The sequence below is a fragment of the Danio rerio genome, chromosome 17 (assembly GCF_052040795.2).
Source record: "Danio rerio strain M-AB ecotype USA chromosome 17, GRCz13ab, whole genome shotgun sequence".
Lineage (NCBI taxonomy): Eukaryota > Metazoa > Chordata > Actinopteri > Cypriniformes > Danionidae > Danio > Danio rerio.
The window spans coordinates 30,379,425-30,402,500 of NC_141037.1; the positions used below are offsets into that span (position 1 = coordinate 30,379,425).

General features: G+C 34.4%; 2 long non-coding RNA genes across 6 annotated transcripts in view; one reads left to right on the forward strand and one right to left on the reverse strand.

Annotated features, from left to right (window-relative positions):
- si:dkey-28g23.3 overlaps window positions 1-23,076 on the reverse strand; it is a 198,238-nt gene that overhangs the window by 151,178 nt on the left and 23,984 nt on the right. The window lies entirely within an intron of this gene.
- Window positions 1-23,076, forward strand: part of LOC141378588 (uncharacterized) — a 34,921-nt gene that overhangs the window by 7,619 nt on the left and 4,226 nt on the right. Inside the window, exons 2-3 of the long non-coding RNA XR_015513468.1 lie at window positions 19,105-19,293; window positions 19,377-19,472. This is a non-coding gene — a long non-coding RNA (uncharacterized LOC141378588). The remainder of the gene's footprint in view (window positions 1-19,104; window positions 19,294-19,376; window positions 19,473-23,076) is intronic.

Consider the following 23,076-nt stretch of genomic DNA (forward strand, 5'->3'; position numbering starts at 1 on the left):
ATCATTTTAACATTAGGCATGGGCCCGTGTAACATTCTGATGGTGTGACAACCTTGGATAAAAATCTCACAGTTTCAGGGTATTGTGACTACTGCTGTAAAATATGCTTTTTTTTTAAATGTCTGGGTAAAAAACAACCACTTTTTACCCCAATGAACACAATATATTTTAACATTAAAAATATTTTGGAACAGTAAACATGTCGATTATTGACTTCTGTTGTTTTCGTTAGTTTCAAAAACATTGATTTCTTTACAACTTGAAAAGGTATCTTTGGAGAATTTTTATTTTTTTTAATGTATATAATGTAAAGCTACTGTACTCTTCAGCTCATGCTGGATGTTGGTTTATAAGTGATTTGTTTTTCAGATGTTTTCTAAATCGTGGGCTAATCAGTAGCCTAAATGAAGGCTCCTTTTCTGATGGACAGTTTTCTGCTGGAGATTTTAGTTGCCCTAATAAAACTCAGTAAACAAACATAAAAACATGTTTAAAAAATTACAAATACCTTAGTAATGCTAAAACATTTTTTTTTTTTAAATTTTGACGTTTCAAATATTATAGTTAACTTTAAAACCGGTTATCGTCCCATGCCTATTTAACATCTAACAAAATTTAGTATGATTGTTTATTTTTATACAGTATGTTTCATTAAGTACAGTTAAGAGCAAATATGTTTGTATAAGTAAAAATGTTATTTTAATCATTCAATCATTATTTCACACACACACACACACACACACACACACACGCACGCACGCACGCACGCACGCACACACACACACACACACACACACACACACACACACACACACACACACACACACACACACACACACACACACACACACACACACACACACACACACAGTTGTCAACAATTTGAGTAATCAAAACCTTTAAGAAAATCCAAACTTAAAAAAACACCCACATATTCTTGTCTTAAGAGAATTTCTGAAAGACATTCTTGATCCACTTCAAATGTTGACTACTGTATATAATTGCATTAGTTTTTTTCTACTCATTACATTGCTGTATACATCTATTTACTTATTGTAAAATCACACTTGTTGATAATTATTTCATCAATTTTTAAATGTTGCATAATTAATTTAGAACATATTAATAAACAATATTTTTGTAATGTAAAGTTATTACATTTTTATAATTTCTTTTGTATTTATTTGTTGTATTTATTATTAATAAAATTGTTAATTAAAATAATAATTTGAAAAATATTTGCAACTAATCTACTGTAAAACCTTTCAAAGTCAATTAAAACTTAAAAAGAAAACACCCATTCTTGTCTTAAAAGAATTCCTGAAAAACATTCTTGATCCACTTCAAACGTTGACATATATCTAAATATATAGATGTATATGCATAGATATAAATGCATATGTAAGTAGCATTATTTACACATTTTATAAGAAGATGCTAAATAAACAACACAGTCGTATGACCAAAAGATAAAGAAATTAATAAAATTAAGTTGAAAAAAGGCACATCCTCTACAAAGTTTGGAGATATTACACTTTTAAAGTTTTTCTACAACAGACAATCAAAAATTTATGAAAGTTGTCTGGAAGAAAAAAAATCATTTGCTGCTATACAGTTATTACTAACTACTTAAGGATGAACTGATTCCTATTAAACATAGAGAGGAGGAGGAAATTGGATTTTAAAAACTTTGTTAAATAGCCTACGCCACTTAATATGCTCAGTTTGTATGCTAATTAGATTTAATGTTGGTAGCAGTGAAGATACAGCTTTCTTTTTGTCTGAGCAAAAACATATACAATTATAGTGAAAATTATTAGAAATTGTAATTCCTTTTTAAATGTTTTCTTAGCACTGTTTAATTTTTGATAATTTTCCACACATTTTAAAGCATGATAGTTTTAATAACTAATTTCCAATAACTATTTTATGTCATCTTTGCCATGATGGAAGTACATAATATTTTACTTCTTATTTCGCAAGATATTTTTCAGCATGAAGTGCATTTTAAAGTGTTTTTTTTTTTTTTTTTTTGGTATTTTAGGTTAATAAAGCAAATTATTGGATAACGGTGGTTTGTTCTGTATCAAAAGAAAAATCATAAAGATGATGATAATAATATTGACTCAAAAATCTAAACTAAACTAAACTAGTGTAGATAAAAGAAACAAACCTTTAACAGGAAGATTGTAGTTTGTAGATTGTAAATATAAAAGGAAATAGCGTATACTTTAATGCTTTTAAACATCACTTGGGAAATATTTTTTAAAAAGACAAAAATTTCACACACACGCATTAATATTGGTATTTATATATATTAACATAATATACAGAAAACACCCACTAAAAATGTAATTTAGTTTAACACAAGTTTATATATATCAAAACTAATCTTGTCAGATATATTTGGAATAATTATTTTTATTTCCAGCAAGATGCTTTCAATCATTTCACAAAATTGCAATGATCACTTATTTTTTAATATGGTATATTTTAACAAGGACAGATCAGAATATTTGTGTAATTTCATTTGTGTAAATATATCTGTTATGCTGAATGAAAATGGAACATTATTTCACCCCTATTTTGACATCTTATTTTCACAAAAGTCATCTGAAACATTAAAGTAGATGCTGAACTTGATTATAAAGAACATTATATGTACATACAATTACTTTTGTAAACTTAATTTGACGAAGACATATGAAATGATTCTTATTAAACAAAGAGAGGAAGAAGAAATTGGATTTAAAAACTTTGTTAAATAGCCTGCGCCACTTAATATGCTCAGTTTGTATGCCAATTATATTTAAAGTGGGCAAAAGATTTATAAAATAATAATAAAAATCAACGAGATTGCCAAAGCTTTTTTTTTTTTACACGATTTATTACACTCCATAACACCAAGCAAGTGGATAATTTTAATTTAAAACATTTAAACTAAATTTGCTTGTAAAACACAAGGCATATGCTTTTGACTTCTGAAAAAAAATTAAGTTTCTCCTACAAAACCAATTGCAAAAGTCTCTAAAGATGCATCTGCAGTGCCTGCATACACCACATACACTCACTGGCCACTTTATTAGGTAAACCTGTCAAACTGCTTGTTAACACAAATTGCTAATCATCCAATCACATGGCAGCAACTCAATGCATTTAGGCATGTAAACATGATCAAAACGATCTGCTGCAGTTCAAATCAAGTATCAGAATGGAGAAGAAAGGTGATTTAAGTGACTTTGAACGTGACATGGTTGTTGGTGCCAGACGGGGTGGTCTGTGTATTTCAGAAACTGAGGATCTACTGGGATTTTCACGCACAATCATCTCTAGAATTTACAGAGAATGGTCCAATGTTTCTGAGGGTGCAAATGCTTTGTTGATGCCAAAGGTCAGAGGAGAATGGCCAGACTGGTTCAAGCTGATAAAAAAGCAACAGCAACTCAAATAATTGTTACAACTGAGGTATGCAGAAGAGCATCTCTGAACGCGTAACCAAAGAACCTTGAGGCAGATGGGCTACAGCAACAGAAGACCACACCGGGTGCCACTCCTGTTAGCTAAGAACAGGAAACTGAGGCTATAATTCAATACAATACAATACAATACAATACAATACAAGCTCGCCAAAATCGGACAATAGAACATTGGAAAAATGTTGTCTGGTCTGATGAGTCTCAATTTCTGTTGTGACATTCAGATGGTCAGAATTTGCCATCTACAACATGAATCCATTCTGCCTTGTATCAACGGTTCAGACTGGTGGTGGTGGTGGTGTAATGGTGTGGGGAACATTTTCATGGCACACTTTGGGCTCATTAGTATCAATTGAGCATTATGTCAACACCACTGCCAACCTGAGTATTATTGCTGACCATGTCCATTCCATTATGACCACAGTGTACCCATCTTCTAATGGCTACTTCCAACAGGATAATGCACTATGTAATAAAGCGCGAATCATCTTAGAATGGTTGCTTGAACATGATAATGACTTTACTGTAGTCCAATGGCCTCCACAGTCACCAGACCTCAATCCAATTGAGCACCTCTGGTATGTGGTGGAATGGGAGATTCGCATCATTAATTTGCAGCAAACAAATCTGCAGCAACTGCCATCTGACAAGATGCCATCATGTCAATATGAACCAAAATCTCTGAGGAATACTTCAAGTAACTTGTTGAATCTATGCCATCAAGGGTTACAGCAAATGCGAAGGCAAAAGGTGGTCCAACTCAGTACTAGTAAAGTGTACCTAATAAAGTGGCCGATAAGTATATGTTCTTATTTTGCAAAAAGGCACAATAAGGGCTGCATAATATAAAAAAATCTGATATTGCATTATTTTCTTTTCTACAATAAATATTGCAATATGAATACAGCTTCACATGTTTATTTGATGTTTTCTGGGAGTTTAGGAGCATTCAGGTACAGAAACTGAATAATTACAGTGCAAAAAAAAAAAAAGCTTTTTTTCTGATTTCTAGTAAATATCTGTAATGCTTAGATAAAGTAAAATATTATTTTGTTTTTACCTCAAGTCTAAATATTGAGTTTTTACTTAATACAAGCTAAATTATCTGCTTATGGGGGAAGTAAAATAATCTAGTTTTTACTTTTAAATGCAGATATTTGGACTAGAAAACTTTTTTCCCTGTATAAATAATTATTAATTCATTTATTAATTTTCTTTTCTGCTTAGTCCCTTTATTAATCAGAGGTCACCACAGCGGAACCCTTCCAGCTGCAACCCTTCACTGGGAAACCCATACCCATACACTCTCTATAAATAATTAAATGCAATCAGTCTTTGTTACACCTCCAAACATCATAGTGTTTTGTGCCTAAATGTTTTAAACTCTGGAAGTGCTCTGTCACAGGCCACCAAAACACAAACAAATGATAAACCAAATGAAACAAATGAAAACCTTTACTCTATTATGGTTAAACTTAGATACAAATCGCATGTGTTCTGCTCAGCTATAATTCAGACTCAACATTACAGATCTTGCGACGTGACTATTTGACTATTAATGCTGAAACAATATATTGTGCAGCCCTAGGCACAATTATTAAACACATTAAGTAAAGAATATTGCATTTAAGATGCAAACAGGTTAAGATCAGAGAAACGTTTTTAAAAAGAATCTATTATTTTTGCAGGTAGCATGTGACAGTATGCAGTTCGCCATTTTACATGTTACAGCATATGTGCAAGACTTGACAGCCAGCATTTTTTTCTCTTTGTCCTGTCAGTTTTGTCTGTGGTCTAAAAGTTCTAAAACCACTATTTGATCATTTGCCACATAAAAGAGCTGGGTTTTGGAGGTAGTATTCCGATTCTCTCTCAGCACCCTATTGTTTTGTCATTCACTGTCCACAGTTAAAATAACGCACCTGACAAGCAATCCAACCACTCGGACCAAATTAGACATCATTTTCTCACAGAGACAAAACGCCTGTCTTCCTAGGCTTGAAATGTTCTCCACATTTTCAGTCTCCAGTGATTTGGGCCAGTGTGTTTTAAATCCTAACGACCCACGACTAAAGCGTTTCCTTTGCTCGAAGACTGCTCTTTGAATAAAAAGGCTTTCCGCATTAACCCTCTATCGCTGTAAACAAACAAACTTCTTGGATTTATCACTTTCCACAACAATCAGAATATGGTGTATAACAGTAAACAACTATCAAATCAGCCTCCTCGTAGCTCAAGTCCAAATATATACACACGCAAGACTCATTTCGTCCTTGCGACAAACAACATGTCTGCACTCAGTTTCATGTAGCGTATCTTCTCAAAAGGACAAAGAAGTTGGAGGTCATAATGAAGGGTATGTGCAGTGGTTGATTTGAAAAATTAGTAATTGTGCAAGCATCTCTCCAGCCACTGGCTGTTTTAATGAGTAAATATTAACAGTAATGGCATGCAATTTGCCGTGGTGGTGCTCACCTTGCTCTTGGTTATTCACTCTAGTGACACTGGCTTTGTTTAGCCGAGGCTGTGCCTTACATCACCTTGGTAACCATAATCATAAAAGCCCCCCTAAGTGCGAAGGAGAAAATTAGAGTCCAAGCTTTAATAAGGGGTCTTATGATAAACCAATGTTCTAAGGGATAAAAAGAGGACATTTTTTGCTCTCTCTCTCTCTCTGCAGATATGAACATCATTTCAATGGTAGTACGAGAAATTCAATAACTGTCCATTAGTGAGATCCAAGGATAGCTCAAATTTGATAGGAAAAGAAAATAATGAAGTCCGCTGATTGTTTTCCGTCCCTCACGCTCCCTTTCTCTGGTTTTAGCCTTGGCAATATCCAATGAGCTCTGTAATTCCTCCTGTAAACAGTTTTGTGCCAGATTTTAATTCAAAAGGAGAGGAATATATTCATCGATACACCTGCTGGACAGATATGAGTAATCAAAAGCTGGTGGTGAGAGAAATGTGTTTACTGGTATATTCATATAAGGTGAGAGAAATTGCATGCATTCTCTTAAGCTGAGCTTATGCCACAGGATTTATAGGCTAAATTAGTTCTGACAATCTGATATAGAAAAAAAAAATCTTGGACTTCAAAAGTCCAGGACTTCAGTCAGTTTCTGTGTTCTGTCCAGAGTATTTGTTATTGTGAGGCGGTTATTGATTCATTCGCAGACCAACACTCATGGTACACAGAAAGTGTGGCCAAAACATTTTGATGGCCCCCCTGTTGGCTGGATTCATTACAGGTCTTAAATCCCGTCCCTCCATACAACTTCACATGTGAAACATTCTGTCATTCATTCATTTTCTTTTCGGCCCTTTATTAAGCCGGGGTCACCACAGCGGAGTGAACCGCCAACTTATCAAGCACATTTTTTTTTTTTACGCAGCAGATGCCCTTTCAGCCGCAACCCATCTCTGGGAAACATTCACACACACTCGTTCACACTCATACACTACAGAGAATTTAGCCTACCCAATTCGCCTGTACCGCATGTCTTTGGACTGTGGGGGAAACCAGAGCACCCGGAGGAAACCCAGGCAAACGCAGGGAGAACATGCAAACTTCACACAGAAACACCAACTGACACAGCCGAGGCTCGAACCAGCGACCTTCTTGCTGTGAGGCGACAGCACTACCTACTGCGCCACTGCATCGCCACATGTGAAACAATACATAAATAAATAAAAATTAAATGGTGATTTTTTTTAACACAAAAAAAAAGTTTTAAAAATTTTGTCCCACATGCGATTATAACATTTAAAGTTTATGTGACTCTTTTGATTTAAGGGAACAAATTAGATAAACTGTAAACTAAAACAAATCCAAATGCAGTTCAAATATATTTAAGTTTTAAGTTTAACAACTCTATTAATACTGCAAGGGGCAATTAAACTAGGGCAGTAGCATCATGGCACATCATACAAACAAAAATCACAAAAAACAATATGACAAAGAATATTATAAACATCCTTCATAGTACATTCAAAATTAAAACACTACTACTACTAATAATAATAATAATAATAACAATATAAGACACACATACAAAATTGAACGTTTTCTCGGAAAATATGGTTTCCATAATCACAGTTCTTAAATATCATCATTTATGTTATAACGATTGATTATATGGTTGCTTTTATTCAGCCAGTGTATTATAAATAGGTATGGTGTCATAATTTTGTGCTTTAAAAAATTTTGGTGGAATTTTAATATTGTGTCCGCCCCAGCTGTAATCACTACTGTATAGACTAAAAATCTAAACAATCACGGTCTGAGTAGATAACATTCCAATTTAAACCTGAGTTACTTATTTTTAATCATTATGTTTTACATAGTATGAATATGAGTATTAATGTACTGCATCTGCCTTAAAATAAGAAATTCAAAATACACAAATTGTTCTTAATTATTGTAATTAGATCACATAATTAAAAATGTATTATATACATAGACATCGCCATTTTAAAAATGACACCTTATTGTATAACTGCAGGTTAGCTAAGTACATATGTTATCCAACCTTTACACAACACCCTAACTATTTTTGATTTTGATTGTAATGTAATAAAATATAAGAAAATATCACTTGACCTGCATGTAAGTTGTCACTTTACTCTTACTCATGCTCCAAATGCCCTCTTGTTGCCTCCCTGGAAGTTGTAGATCATTCGTGTTATCTTATTAAAATAACATAACAAATAAAAGTATATCATGATATATTACCATTTCTGCAAATTCAATTAATGAATAGTTCATATGCAGTTTTTTTTTTTTACATTTTAAAGTATATACTCAGACATTTACTCATTCCTATTTAGTCATATTTCAATTTATTTAGAACTTTATGGAAAATATTTGATTAAAAAATATAAAAATCTAAAATGAATTTGTAAAATATAAAACTCTGACAAAATATTTACAGCTCGAAGATAAAAAAAAATTTGTTAAATAAAATGCAAAATATAAACATTGTCCTTTCAAGATTGCAACTTTCTCATGGGTGGAATTAAGTAGTGTTGTAGTAGTGTTGTCGCTTCATAGCAAGATGGTCGCTGGTTCGAGACTCGGCTGGGTCAGTTGGCGTTTCTGTGTGGAGTTTGCATTTTCTCCGTGTGCTCCGTTTCCCCCACAGTCCAAAGACATGCGGTACAGGTGAATTGGGTAGGCTAAAGTTTATCGGTGTTACCCAGTGATGGGTTGCTGCTGGAAGGGCATCCGCTGTGTAAAACATGTGTTGGATAAGTTGACGGTTTATTTCGCTGTGCGACCCCAGATTAATAAAGGGACTAAACTGAAACGAAAATGAATGAATATATTATAATAATATGAATAAGTATTACTGTAAACAGTGTATTTTGTGACACCACAAAATAAATAATAGAGCACAATATGAAATTATAGACTTTTAATTTTGTCCAAATAATAAAAATCATTATATTGTACAGCCCTAACAGCAAAGATAAATATTAATAACATAAGCTGCTAAATTCTTTTTTAGCATTAAACCAGACATATATTCTGTCTGATTCTGAAGAAGTTTCTGCAAGTTTCTATGGGTAAAATATATGACTCTACATAAAATATTAAAATGCTTGCGAAAAAATGTCAGTCAGATCAGCTGTAGAGATCAAGTCAATGCGTTTATTTCCTCAAATAGTGAGACCACAGACTGAAAACATGCAAGTGTGTGTAATAAATGAAACCGCTCCATTCATTCATACAGGCAATGCAGAAAAAGCAGAAATTTCATTTAGAAGTATAAAAAAACACTAATGCATTTGTCTTTATTTAATTTATGCCTCCAAAACAACCCAGAATTCTATTTTTAAGCCTGGATTTCTATCTTTGTGTGCTCTTTATGTTTTCTTATACAGTTTTTTTTTATTCAGAGAAAATCCATATATAATATTAAATAATTAACTTACATTCAGGAACATGATTTTTTAAATTTATGAATGGATGCAATCACAAAAAGATGATTCCAAAAACAAACTCCTAGTGTAAGCCTAGTTTGAAATGTTGTAGTGTGCATTACGTGTGTGATTTTTTTGGTACATCACAAATCGATTCTTGATTTTATGTCTCTCTTTTATATAATTTCAAATGTCACTAATAACAAGCGTTTTCTGTATTTTATCAAACACACCAAAATGATTTCCTTGTCTTTCCTTATTTATTCTAGTAAATTAACTCATCTTAAGGGCTCACCATTCTTATTTGTATATTACTGTAATTAGTTCAGATATATTCCAGGTAAAATTTTTAACACAGTATGTTTCTCTTTCTCAATTCTAGTATTGCAAAATTTGATTGATTCTAATGAATTACTTCATTTGGGAAGTTTAAATGTATATAGTCATCAAAAATAAAAAAAAAACATTAATTACTTCTTTAATTGAAATTAAATAATAGTTGAGTACAAATCTGATTAAAAGTCTGAAATCACAACCTTTATTTAAAATAGTAATCTTTTGTAACTTATTTTTTTTACTTTACAGATCTACACCACTCAAAGATGAATTTTCAGTGTTGTACAAATTGTTCAAATTGAAATAGCAAATTGAAATAACGTAATTTGCAAAAACTCCCATGCGTCTCTTCAAACTCCTGTTTGTAAAAAGCTTGGCTTTAGTTTGAAATGATGTAGTGCGCATTATGTGTCTGAATATTTTGGTAAATCACAAATCGATTCTTCTTTTTTATTCAATACAGTATATAATTAGATAATAGTTTGCTGTTGAGTGGTACTTTTTGTGTTTGACTATGATACAGTAGGTCTTACAAAATCTCACTGCATCAAAATAACTGCATGAAATCTGTGTTTGCAGACCTTTCAAAATGCAGGCATAAAATGGTATTTTTACAAACTCCTAGTTTAAGCCTGACTTTAGTTTGAAATAGTGTATAGCGTGCATTATAAGTGTGTATCTTTTATTACATCACAAATCGATTCTTGAGTGTAAGTGTCTATTTTTTATTCAACATATGCTTATTTTAGATTCCAGTTTGCTGTTAAGTGTTAAAACGTCTCTCTGCATCACTATAAAAGAAAAAAATCAGTTTTTCTTGCAGCTCCTGCAGTTCAAAATCCAGGCATAAATGGAATTTTTATAAACTCTGCCTTTACTTTGCTTTGCTGAAGTTCTATATTCCACATCTCCAACTAAATTTCAGCGGAAAAAACCTGGTGTCATCTCTATTATGTGTTTAACAGGGTTTTAAGAACTTTTTTCTCCAACGCCCAGCCCATTTAATGCAGAATGAGTGTCTTGTTTTGATATTTCCCAAAGGTTAACAGCCTACGGATACCGAGCCGTGCAACGACAGCAAAGGTTAATTGAAATGAAGAAATTATTTTTGGTTACTAAATACCACTGCTGTCAGCGCCCATGCATTCTTGCTTTAATTGTCTTTGGAACTAGTCTCCAGCTGTCGAATGGTGGTGGTGCAGGTGTATGAGCATGTGTGTGGAAAACCATCACTGTCAGCCATGTGATGTATTCACTAACTTTATCCTCTCGCTGGCATTAAAAACGAGCTGCGCAGTGTGAGGCCAAGAGCTCGCGAAGAAAGGAGAACGAGGAGCGAAAGGAGGGAGACGAGAGCAAAGTTTACCTTCCACTTCAGTAGCTCTGTAAAGGGCTGAAGATGAAAGGTGCTATTTGGTTAGTGGGACAAACTGAACTCTGCTTCGGCTATGAATAGAGCTCTTCATAGGCCTGCATACACTTCCACACTTGTCTTAATGGGATGATTGTATTTTTCCTGTCACATAAGAGGCACATTGGCAAATCACACTGAATAAATATCTTTAACTGCAAGACTGAAATGTAAAGTTTCTTGACATTCTATGCAACGAATGCTTATAATGTTCTAGATAATGCCATTTTTCCTACTGAAATGTCAATGCGTCATACAAAGAAAGGGTTTGATTCATACTATAGTCTTAAATAGAGATATTTTATAGTCTCAAAATATCTTAACATAATGTAAAGGACATGTAGAACTTGCACAGACTTATCCACATCGAACACAATCAGATGTTTTTCTCACCAAAGCTTTTTTTCTTGTGTTTATTTTTATTTTATTCAGAGAAAGGCGCGCAGGACTTATTTACGTCATTCATCTAAATGTCATGGACAGAGTCTGGAATGTTTGTTATATCATTGCAAATGTCACTAATAATGACCGTTTTCTGAATTTTAGTACAACATGCTAAAATGAATTCATCGTCCTTCCTTATTAATTTTAGTAAATCAATTCATCTAAAGGGCTCTGCTTGCTTATACAGGGTTTCTGCAGGTTTCACCAAGTCAAATTTAAGACCATTTTAAGACTATTCGGAGTGAAATTTTAGACTTATACAGGTTAAACACTAAAGATTTTCTATAATGGCCCGGAATTATCTAATTGTTTCTCTTTTTTTCTTCCTTGAAGATTAGGGAATCTAATGGGCAATTTGCTGTAAAAATGTCTAAGAGAATATTTTGAATTGTATCTCCGTGCAATAAAAACTTAAATATAAAAAAATTAAGCCAGATTGAGTAGCTTTACTTGGACAAAGCAAAATTAAGACCTGTTTAAAATGATTTATGACCTACAACACAATATTTTACTGAATTTAAGACTTTTTAAGGTCCAAAATTTTATTTTTGAAATTCAAGACATTTTAAGACCCAGCGGACACCTGCGGTTAAACAGGGTATATGCAGGAATCCTAAAGATAATTTCAATAACTTTTTAAGACTTTTTAAAGACCTTCTCAGAATATTTTATATTTAAGTATCCCCACAAGTTCTAATCAGTATCAAACCTTTAACTTAATAAACAGTTGTAGTTAAATTAATCAATAGAGCTCAACCATGCAACAGAAATCCGATAATCTCGGAAGGAACAAAGCTTAAAAAAAATAAAGGAAGTATCAACCAACATCACACATGACGTCTCACGGGTTCCCGGTTAGAAAAAACCGCAAACATGTCATGTTGTGCGGTAGGATGCCAAAATTTAATCGGAGTGATGACCTAATTAAAAATGCTTGACTCTGCAGTTTAGTAGTTTTGATCAGGACTGAGGTTGATTAACAAAAAAATGTGGAAAAAATATTTATCTGATGCATTTTTATAGCAGTTTAATTCAGTGAATGTTTTTATTGTTAACATAACTAAAGGTAAATTTTTTCAGAGTGTATTGTTGAGGTTTTGTTTTTCACTTCAAAGCATTTTCTCAAAAATATGTCAAAGTAAGATTTGTCCCAAAAATCATTCTGCTAGCTAAAATACAGAAAAAGTTGTGGCCAAATTAAGACTCAAAACCACTCCAGAGTGGATGAAAACAACCCCAACAGTAAATAAGGGTTAATATTATTAAATGTTAGCACAGAATTAGCATGTCAGAATGATTTCTCAAGGGCCACATAACACTGAAAACCATTGCAAAGATAATGAAAAGAAACAGAATTGTACAAACATGCTCAAATAGGAATCCGTTATTCTAAATGGTGAAATCATTTCACAATATTATGATTTTTGATGTGTTTTGGATCAAATAAATGGTGAACAGAAGAGATTTAATCTAAAAATGCTCCAAGACGAATGCTAATGCATATATTGGTAAGTATATATTTATACGTTTAAGTTTATATTTACATGCAACATTTCTTTCCCACCACACACATCACAAATACTTTGCCTTCCTGACATCAGTCTCAACATAAAGACTCTAATTAGAAAGTCACATGAAGAGAGCCGCTGTGTTTCCAGTCTTAAGCACTGTCACATGGCTCAAAAATAGCTGCTGTTTGCTCAGTGCGGCGGGGGGGACTTTACCTGTACTTCAGCGTATCAAACACCTTTTCAAACCGCTGCTTTGACAAGTTCCTCGACTGACGCCCTAGCTCAAGTGACCATGCCTGTAGATGTGTACATAAACAGGATTCTTCAGTTAGTAAATATTTGTCTTACTATACATTTAAATCTGAGATTCCAATTGCTAGAAGATGTAATAAAACATCTCTATATGTTCTTACCTTGGTCAGCAACACCCTTAAAACCTGAAGCGAATCCTACCTGACAATTCCTATAATATCCTGCATCCAACAACATGTGACATGTCATGCATTTACTGCCTGTTTACAAATATCCCAATGGCTGAGGTTGCCTTGCTCAGTGTTGTTTACACTAGAGATCCAACAGTATTAATCTCTGCTCACTGAAAGGAATCCGAACAGACAGCTTGCATGGAAGAAAGCATAAACAAAGCTACAGTGGCCTCATGCTTTTACAATAAGTCCCGAGGACAAGAGCTGTCAGACACTATCTGCTGACCCAGTCTTCCAAATGTCCTGGACATGCTTCAAGACCACTAGGTGTTTCCATGTTTTACAGCAGACCAATCTACACCATTCAAAGATGAATTATCAGTGTTTAGCTGCTGCTTTTCAAATTGTACAAATAAAAATGGTAAATTTTGACTAAATTATTTCTCCAAAAAAAAACAAAAAAAAAACTCCCTGTATCTCAAAAAAACATTGCTGATAATAAAAACTCCTTACATTTATATGGCGCTTTTCTGGACACTCAAATCACTTTACACATTTTTGGGGGGAAATCTCCTCATCCACCACCAGTGTCCAGCATCCACCTGGATGACGCAAGATTAACATTTTATGCAAAAGACGGTGCTTGCTGAGTAGTATAGAGCCTCCATCAATATATTGGGGTGTTAAGACCCACACAGACCACTGGTTGAGAGCCCCCTGCTGGCCTCACTAACATTACTTCCAACAGCAACCTAGCTTTCCCAAGTGGTCTCCCATTCAAATGTGGTATGATGTGGTATTTCAGCTAATTTGGAAATGTTTCACTAAAATGCAATGACAACTTTTTTTTGTATTTATAGGTCACATGGTGTTTGAAATTTCACATGGCCATTCTTTAAAGTCTGCAGGTACGTTTGACTTCATCTAGTGCTGCGCAGACTAATCAAAATCTGATTTAAAGTGGTGCATGACAGTTTTGTCCGTCTTGAGAAGGCACGACTAAACGTAACTGTGAAATGTAGAATCAACGTACTATGATAGAGCATTGAGAGAAGACAGCTGACTGTTGTCAGAGCAGCTACAAGAACTTTGATGACATCACAGCTAATGTTATAACTAGCCAGATTTAGTGCACAACAATAATCACTTTCCATCACGATCACCCACTAATTCTAACGTCTTATAAATCGAAACAATTACTAAATCATGTTTGCCAAAAAATTCAAATTTTTATTGCATGCATCGCGGTTTGTTAATTCATTTGTTTATTAGTTGTGTGCAGAGGTTATTTCATACAAATGCTGTACTGATTGTTTTTTATTAAATCGCCTCACAGCAAGAAGGTTGCTGGTTTTGTCCTGGCTGAGTCAGTTGGCATTTCTGTGTGGAGTTTGCATGTTCTCCCCGTGTTCGCGTGGGTTTCCTCTGGGAGCTCTGGTTTTCCCCCAAAAGTTTAAAGACATACGGTATAGGTGAATTAAATAAACAAAATTCTCTAGTGTATGTGTGAATGCGAAAGTGTATGGATGTTTCCCAGTACTGGGTTGCAACTGGAAGGGCATCCGCTGATAAAACATATGCTGGAATAGCTGGCAGTTCATTCTGCTGTAACGACCGATGAAATAGAGACTAAGCTGAAGAAAAATGATTGAATGAATGAATAATGTAATCATCATTGATTACGCTATGAGATCTGCCATGACTTCAGCAAACTATGTCTTCATTCCAGTCCACTTAAATGCACTTGTGAACTTCTCTTCACTTGTTCCCTCAGGGGAATCCTCAATGACATTTTGAAGTGCGTTCCACTTCATCAAAGTAACAAGGTGGAGCTTATAGAAATATACTCGATCACTCGATTTTGACTGAAGGAGCGAGTCTGATTCATTTGTCCACTCCAGCACCTACATGTCGATTGTGACATCCCAAGTGCTCAATGGTTTACACTCAAATGTAGTTTTACTGTTTGGTCAAACTACTTATTTAAAATGAGTAAAAACAACACAATTCTTAAGGTTTTCTTAATTCTTAACTCGTTTTGTTAATTGTTTAATCCACTTAAATTGTGTATAAAGGATTAATTTAACTGATTTGGGTGGGGACAACATGAAGGAATTGTGTGGAACCCTGCATTTATTTTCAGTGTAGGGCAGGGATCACCACACTTGTTCCTGGAGGTCCAGTGTCTTGCACATTTTAGCTCCAACCCTAATCAAACACACCTGAACAAGCTAACCAAGGTCTTACTAGGTATACATGAAACACCCTGGCAGGTGTATTTAGGCAATTTGGAGCTAAACCTTGCAGGGCACCGGACCTCCAGGAGCGAGATTGGTGATCGCTGGTGGAGGGCATTCCATTTAAACCCATTCAGATGTTCAGCCAGTAGTGGACACTTGTGTAATGTAATCGATGACGTAAATCTGAATGAATGAGTTTGAGGGAAGTTAGCAAGTAAAGGGCAAAAAAATTGGACTGGAATGCATCCTACGAGTGCCCAGTGTCCTGCTTACTTGTTTTCAATTCCGCCCATGACTATACGCAGCTGAAGCTTTGGTTCAAGTCGAACATGCCTAGTGCCATGTGTTTATTTGTAGAAACTGGCTTATTTAGGCATGATGAAGCCGGTTGTAGAAGAGGCACTATTGCATTGCATAACACAAAAAAAGATGATCTGTTGATCCAGAAATTCCGAATCCACAGTTTCTCTGTGAAATCAAGTATAAGCTCCCAGAAAAAAACAGTGCATGGCTAAACCCGAGTATAAGGGGCTTTCCTTGCCATTAATGCTGGATATATAAATAGCTGTGACATACATAAACCTACCAACATCTGTCATCATGAAACTTATTGCGATAAGACAAAATTAACTTTTAAGTTATTATAATATCCTAAATATTAAAATCTAAAATAATCTAAAATATCAACCAATCCAGCTTAAAAGTATCCAACATTATATTTTACATTATATTAAAAAGTTTTTTTTGTCTAATCCGTAAAAATGTCTGCTTTGTGAATCATGTTGGAGCACAAAAGAAACAAACAGAGTGAAATTTCAGGACTCTTGTAAACTATGTAGACATTTGAAATGATTGCGACTGGTGAACTGCCATTTTCAATATTTCACTGTCTCTTTGTCTTTGGGGTGTTAGCCAATCAGGAACAATCATAGCTCATCAATGTAGTGCTTCAGAGAGACTGACCAGTGATTACACTCTTACAAGACAAGTGTGTGTGTGTGCACATGTGTTTGTGTGCAATGAGTTGGGGCTTGCATCGGGCTCATCTAACTTTCTTGTGTTAACATCTTTCACTTTATCAGCATTTTTAGCACGATCCACATTTAGGGCATTCTTTATGATTAATCTTGCAGTATATTCTTGTCTACTGTCTTTTATTTATTAAACGTTTTCCAAAAACTATTGAACAAAATAATATTGCTTTAGGGCTAGGAATAAAAGTAATAAATATTCATTTGATTGCACATCTACTCCAAGAGAAACCAACAACACATCTTTGTTGTATTCCTAATAATAATAATATCATTGATGACTAATAGTGTTTTCTTCATTGTTTAAAAAACACTGATTAATTAGTTAAGATAAGAAAACGGGTGTGATCCAACATTAGATGCAAATAAAAGTGGCTAATCATTAATTTCTCTGGAGATGTTTGCATGCTCAATGAATGTGCACTGATCACACATCAGTTGACATCACTATCAAAACTCTGGGACTTTGTATTAAAGTGCATTGTGTCTGTTTTTACTTGTAAAGTAATGTTTATGAGTGTGCCATAATTTAATTTAAGCATAATCTATTCTATTGTAGGCTTAATAAAAAAAAAATCACTGTGTATTTCATACTCATAACTTTGTTTTCTATATTATTAATAAAACGTTGCAATTCGATTTACGATTTAATTTTGTTGTCAAGCTTCAACTCAATATTCTGTATCATAGCTTAAAAAAAATAACAAATTCCAACTTCTATTCAAATTTATTTTTAAATATTCAGAAATTAAACACTTATTTTTCTCTAGAGCAAATGGTAAACACAAATACCTTAGCTTTTTGTAAACAAGTTGAACTTACAGTAGGGAGATAGTGTGGCTTATAAAAACAAAAAAAACATTATAAAAACACAGAACACTTAGAAAACTAACATGGCTGAAACAACTCTGAAATTGTACTTTGCTGTTGCTTGCTACTAGATTGAGTGTCACTGGCAAGACTTTCATTTGACTTTTTAGCAAGCCACTCCTCATACACTCATATAGCCATCTGTGGGGCTTTTTTAGGTGCTGGTTGTTGCATTTTCTCATGCTGTGTAACAATTCTTAAAAATGACCTGCTTTTGTTTGGTGTCTGACTTTGAAACAAAAATATTTCCTTATTATTGACGTCATGTTTTTCATTGATAATAATTTGTCAGTTAATGCTTTTGAAGCGGCAAATGCCATTATCCCACATGTGTGTTTTTTTATTGGGAACGTTTCGCATAGTTCTGTTGCTCAATTCTGAATTCTGAAAAGCACGCTCACTCAATTTGCTAGTAAGACTGTCACACACAGACGGCAGCCACACATTTGGGCGGGGGAAAATAAATAATACATATATATTTTATATCGCAGCCTCTTGCGATTAGCTAATCGCAACTTTTTAAATCGTGATTCGATTTCGATCAAATCACACAGCCCTAGTGCCAACTCTGAAATTCTATAAAATAAAATTGTTCTGGCAGTTCATTACACAATTTTTTTATTACATGATTACATGATTTACAATTTACATGACAAACTTAGACAATACATTGCTTTAAACTATTAAACAAGATCAATAGAAAGTCACCTTGCTAAACTGCAGTTAAACATTGAAAGCTGTTAAAGCATCTGTGAATAACAAGCTACAGACAACTTTCTGTTCAAATATTTATGTAGTTTTTTAAAGTGACAGCTTTAAGAAAAGTCTCCAGCTGTATGTCCATGTGTTCAAACTGAAAACTTTTTTAAATTAATACACTGTTAAAAAAATAAAACATTTATGTGTAAATGTGTTAACAGAAATTGTCTAAAGTGTCTTTATTTATGTTTTCATTTCACTTTGGTCTGACAGTTTTTAAATCTGCAGTTAAAAAAAAAAATCAGACATTTTTACAGCTTTAAATGAAAAACCACCTTGGTCAGTTATGCAAGTTTTAGTACAAAACAATGTAATGAACTTTCAGTATTTTTCTTATTGATAGATAGATCTTTGGTTCTAAATGTTGCACATGCCTGTCTCACTCTCTTAGTATTGCTTATTAGTGAACAATAAAATAAACAAACAGCACTCATGTGCCAAAATTAGCCCTGGTTGTTCAACAGACGGCTCTGTGGCCTTTTGCAGTTATTTGTGTTTGCGTTCCACCTTTCTGCAAGTACATTTTGGAACAAACAGGTATTTACGGTTGATATTAACGCGTTGTGCACCACAGTGTTTGTACCCTGGGAAAGGCCCATCTCCCCGAGGGCTCGCTGGGCCAATCTGGTGGTGTTGTTCCTAACCCTGGGAATCCTTGTCCACATTGTGCCCACAGTGAGAAAGGTAATCCGGACGGATGGTCTCCATGAATCAGCGCCACATTAAGAGTTTCAGCCCTCTCATTATCCTGCACCACATTTCCCCCAGGGGGCTGCTACAGTGCCGGAGCCTCACCACATAGAGCCGCTCATTACCAATCTGCCCACCGAGGCCCGGCTCAGCCAGAGTCCCTGGTCTCGCTCAGGTAAGGGGCCTGCTTCCTTTCTCCACCTCCATACAACATCCACAGGCTCAAGGGTGAAGAGAAACAGCATGCTTTTTTCAAAGGCGCTGCAGGTGTCACCGTCCCAGAATCCTCCAGCACAAGCCCCTCCCCGCACACAACACACAGGCTGATGGTAGAGAGTCTCCAATAATGGTGCGGTAAGTGTTTGCCTCGCATCTATTCCCTCATGAGAATTTATATTCCCACAATTTCCAGATACTGATATTGGTGGGAGAGTTTGGGTTAAACGGCACTCTACCAATTAGGCTTCTTTTCTCCCCAAGGATGTTTCCCTAGGCAATGACGACTGTCATAGCATAGCTAACTCTAATGTCCTCTTCCTTTAAAAAAAAGGAAAATAAAGCAGGAAGCACATTTGCTTTTTTATTTGTGCAGTGTTTGTATTCACATCTAGTGGCAAAGTTTGAAACTAGGCTTAGATGTAATTAAGAAGAGAAACCCTTTTTTTTTTTTTTTTTTTTTTTTTGCTTATTAGGAGTAAGCAAATAGTCCACTAGGTAATTTTGGCTGAATCGGTGGCAGATGGTAACAGGACCTGCTTGCTTTTGCTTTATTTGGAATGCACACCTCTTGTTAATGGATGAAGGCAAAAATACAGATGTGCCTCATCAAACTACACAGTGACTTCTGCCTTTAAATAAAAAAAAATTCCTATATTTACAAAAAAAAAAAAAAGACTGGCAGCAAGGATTATGTGTGCACATGCAATTAATCCTTCATTTGCACACAAATAAACATGTCCTGATGTATACAGTCATGATAAATAATGCAAACAGAACATCAACAAGCAGAAGAGTTAATCAATCCACAAATCCACAGACCAAATCCCAAATAAACAGACTTAAAACAACATATAAAGTGACGACAATAACAGATACAACTTTACAGATTATTCACACAAAAATGAATGTTTTCTGTTTATTTGCTCACCCTCTGGCCAACCAAGATGTAGGTAATGTTTTCCTCAATCAACATAAAGGAATAATTTTTATTTGAATCATAAAATGCAAGCCAATAGCCATGTTTTCCTCCATCTATTTGTTGGCTATTTCATGCAAAAATGCTTAATGGAAATGCCAAGATGTGCATACAGTACATTTTGAAAATGTGCTATTTATATAACTTACGTGCACATCAAGTAGGGAGTAGGATAAACTTTTTCTTTGATAAAAAAATGTGCATATACAGTACAACAATAGAAACAAATTTACTGAATAAATGTAAAAATAAAAAACATTTCAGTCAGAACAGGGGTGAGATGGGACAAAAGGCCCACAATGTTTTTTTCTGACTGCATCAGACATCATTTTGTTTCAGATATCTGTCAAAGCATTTTGCTTGGATGGGGGTAAACAAATAATGCTTTACACACAAATGTTTTAAATGATGTTCCAGTTTTGTGCATATGTTTAATTAACAGCTTTGAATGGAAACATAGCTAGTGGCTACAGGCACTTTGAGTGTCAAAACATTATATACAGGCAAAACAAAATGAATGCCTGCGGCCTTTGAAAATACATTGCACTCTCAGAAATGTTAATATTAAAAACCTTTTGAAACAGGTACCGCCCCAGTGACAGATTTTGTACCTTTATTTCTGAGAGTGTGAGATCACAATGTGAAACAATCCATATAAGCACATTCACAACAATCTGGAGATCAAGCTTCCTGACAAGTAATATTAATTTGTTTTGTCTGTATTGTTTTGTTTTTTTCAGAGTGTCGTTCGCTAAAGACTAGTGTTTAATGAATTACCAATAACCACGGTTTTAGCTAAAAAAAAAACTTCTTTAATGTTCTACTGAAGAAAAATAAAAGGTCACCTACATATTTGATGTCCTGATAATGCTATTGGTGGATAAATAAGCAGCTTTCTTTTTTGTTGTTGTTGTTGCTTGTTAAAATTTATATAAAAACAACACGTGTGGGATTTATATTCAGTGCTCCCCAAAGATTCAGTGAAGATGCATTTGAGATGTTTGGGAGTCATGTTTGTTTCCAAACACATGGCATTGTTCGGGTGAAACTCGATACCGGCGTGCCAGCTGAGTAAATGCGTGGGTTTTGCAGCTGCCGCTAATCCAATGTCTTCTGTTCCAAAGGCGAGTTTACCTGCATGGTCAGCATTCATTGTCTTCCACCCGTACTTTATCACTTCACCTGACACGAAGGCATGCCTGACTTTCCCAGGCCCTCGCTGGCCCAATGCAACACTCCCAAGAGTGCCGTTAATAAAGTAAATGTATGCTCCTTCACTTAAGTCTCCTACATAGACATCACTCAAGGCAAATTCAATTTTCAGGATCAGAGTATTATTTGAAATCACTTATCATGAACAAGGCCTAAAACCTTTTTAGAGTAGAGTTGAATAACTTTCAAAAGAAAAAGAAAGAATGTAGACATTTCATACTTATTTATTTTGTTTATATAAACTAAATAAAACTTATGTTTGGTAAATACAGAGTAAATCCATTCAATTCAAATTACGAAAGTGGTTTTACATACTGTACACAGGAAGCAATTTAAGGCAAGTTAAATATGATTAAATTCAAATATTAGCGAAATAATATTCCATCATTCCCTCTAACATTTATATTCATGTAAAAAACTAAAACAATTATTGAAACCTGTACTTACTGAAATATAAACTTGTGAAAAAAGTTAAAAAAGCCACGTGAAAACCACTTGAAAATGGTCAACTTCTCTGGATATAATATTTAGTGGCTCAAATATTTAGTGGATTTAATATTTAATTTTTAGCGGCTCCATTGTGATCCTTAAAAAGAGTTTTTTAGCATGTAATCTAAATATCCTCGTTCAAAATATCTGTATAAAACTGTTACAGTGAATGACTATGGTAACAACGATATTCATAATATTTGGCTCGTAAGAAAATAACAGCTATTTTACACGAAAAGCCCTATTTGTCCATTAATATATAACTGTGACATTATATAGCACTACGGAAGAAAACTTTGTACTTCTAATGCCATTTTAAATCAGTGTTAGCAGAAAGTGACAACAAGTGGCAAAAGCAGACACATTTCCACTGAGGACATTGCTCACATCAGCCAAGCGTCTCCAGAAAGAAGATAACTCAGAGTTTGCTCATGACAATCTCTCATCAGGTTATTATTCCATTAATTAGTGTGAATAAGCCATCTGATGAAGAAGTCATGCTACTGTTAAACAGTCACTTCTCAGGGTCTAGTGCTCTCAGGGGATCTGACCTCCATCGAGTGGACTGTTGATGTGTTTGAGCCAGCTGCTGCTTACATCTTACAGCTATTTATTTCATGCTTTCTTAAGCTTATGGATAACAACATGGTTTGATCTTTTACAGCTAATATAAAAAAGACGACTATTAAACATGCAACTTTCAGAAATTGAAACTACACTCTAAAAATGTTCTGGCAGTTGGGACTGTCCTTTTTTTAATTCAAAATCATAGATGAAACAACTTATCTTTGTTTGTAGAGTGTATAGTCATACAATTCTGCTTTTAACATGCACAAGTGAGCTTTTTAAACTTACAACACAAAAACAATACTACAATATTTTCTATTTTGTCTATCTATCTGTCTATCTATCTATCTATCTATCTATCTATCTATCTATCTATCTATCTGTCTGTCTGTCTGTCTGTCTGTCTGTCTGTCTGTCTGTCTGTCTGTCTGTCTGTCTGTCTGTCTGTCTGTCTGTCTGTCTGTCTGTCTGTCTGTCTGTCTGTCTGTCTGTCTG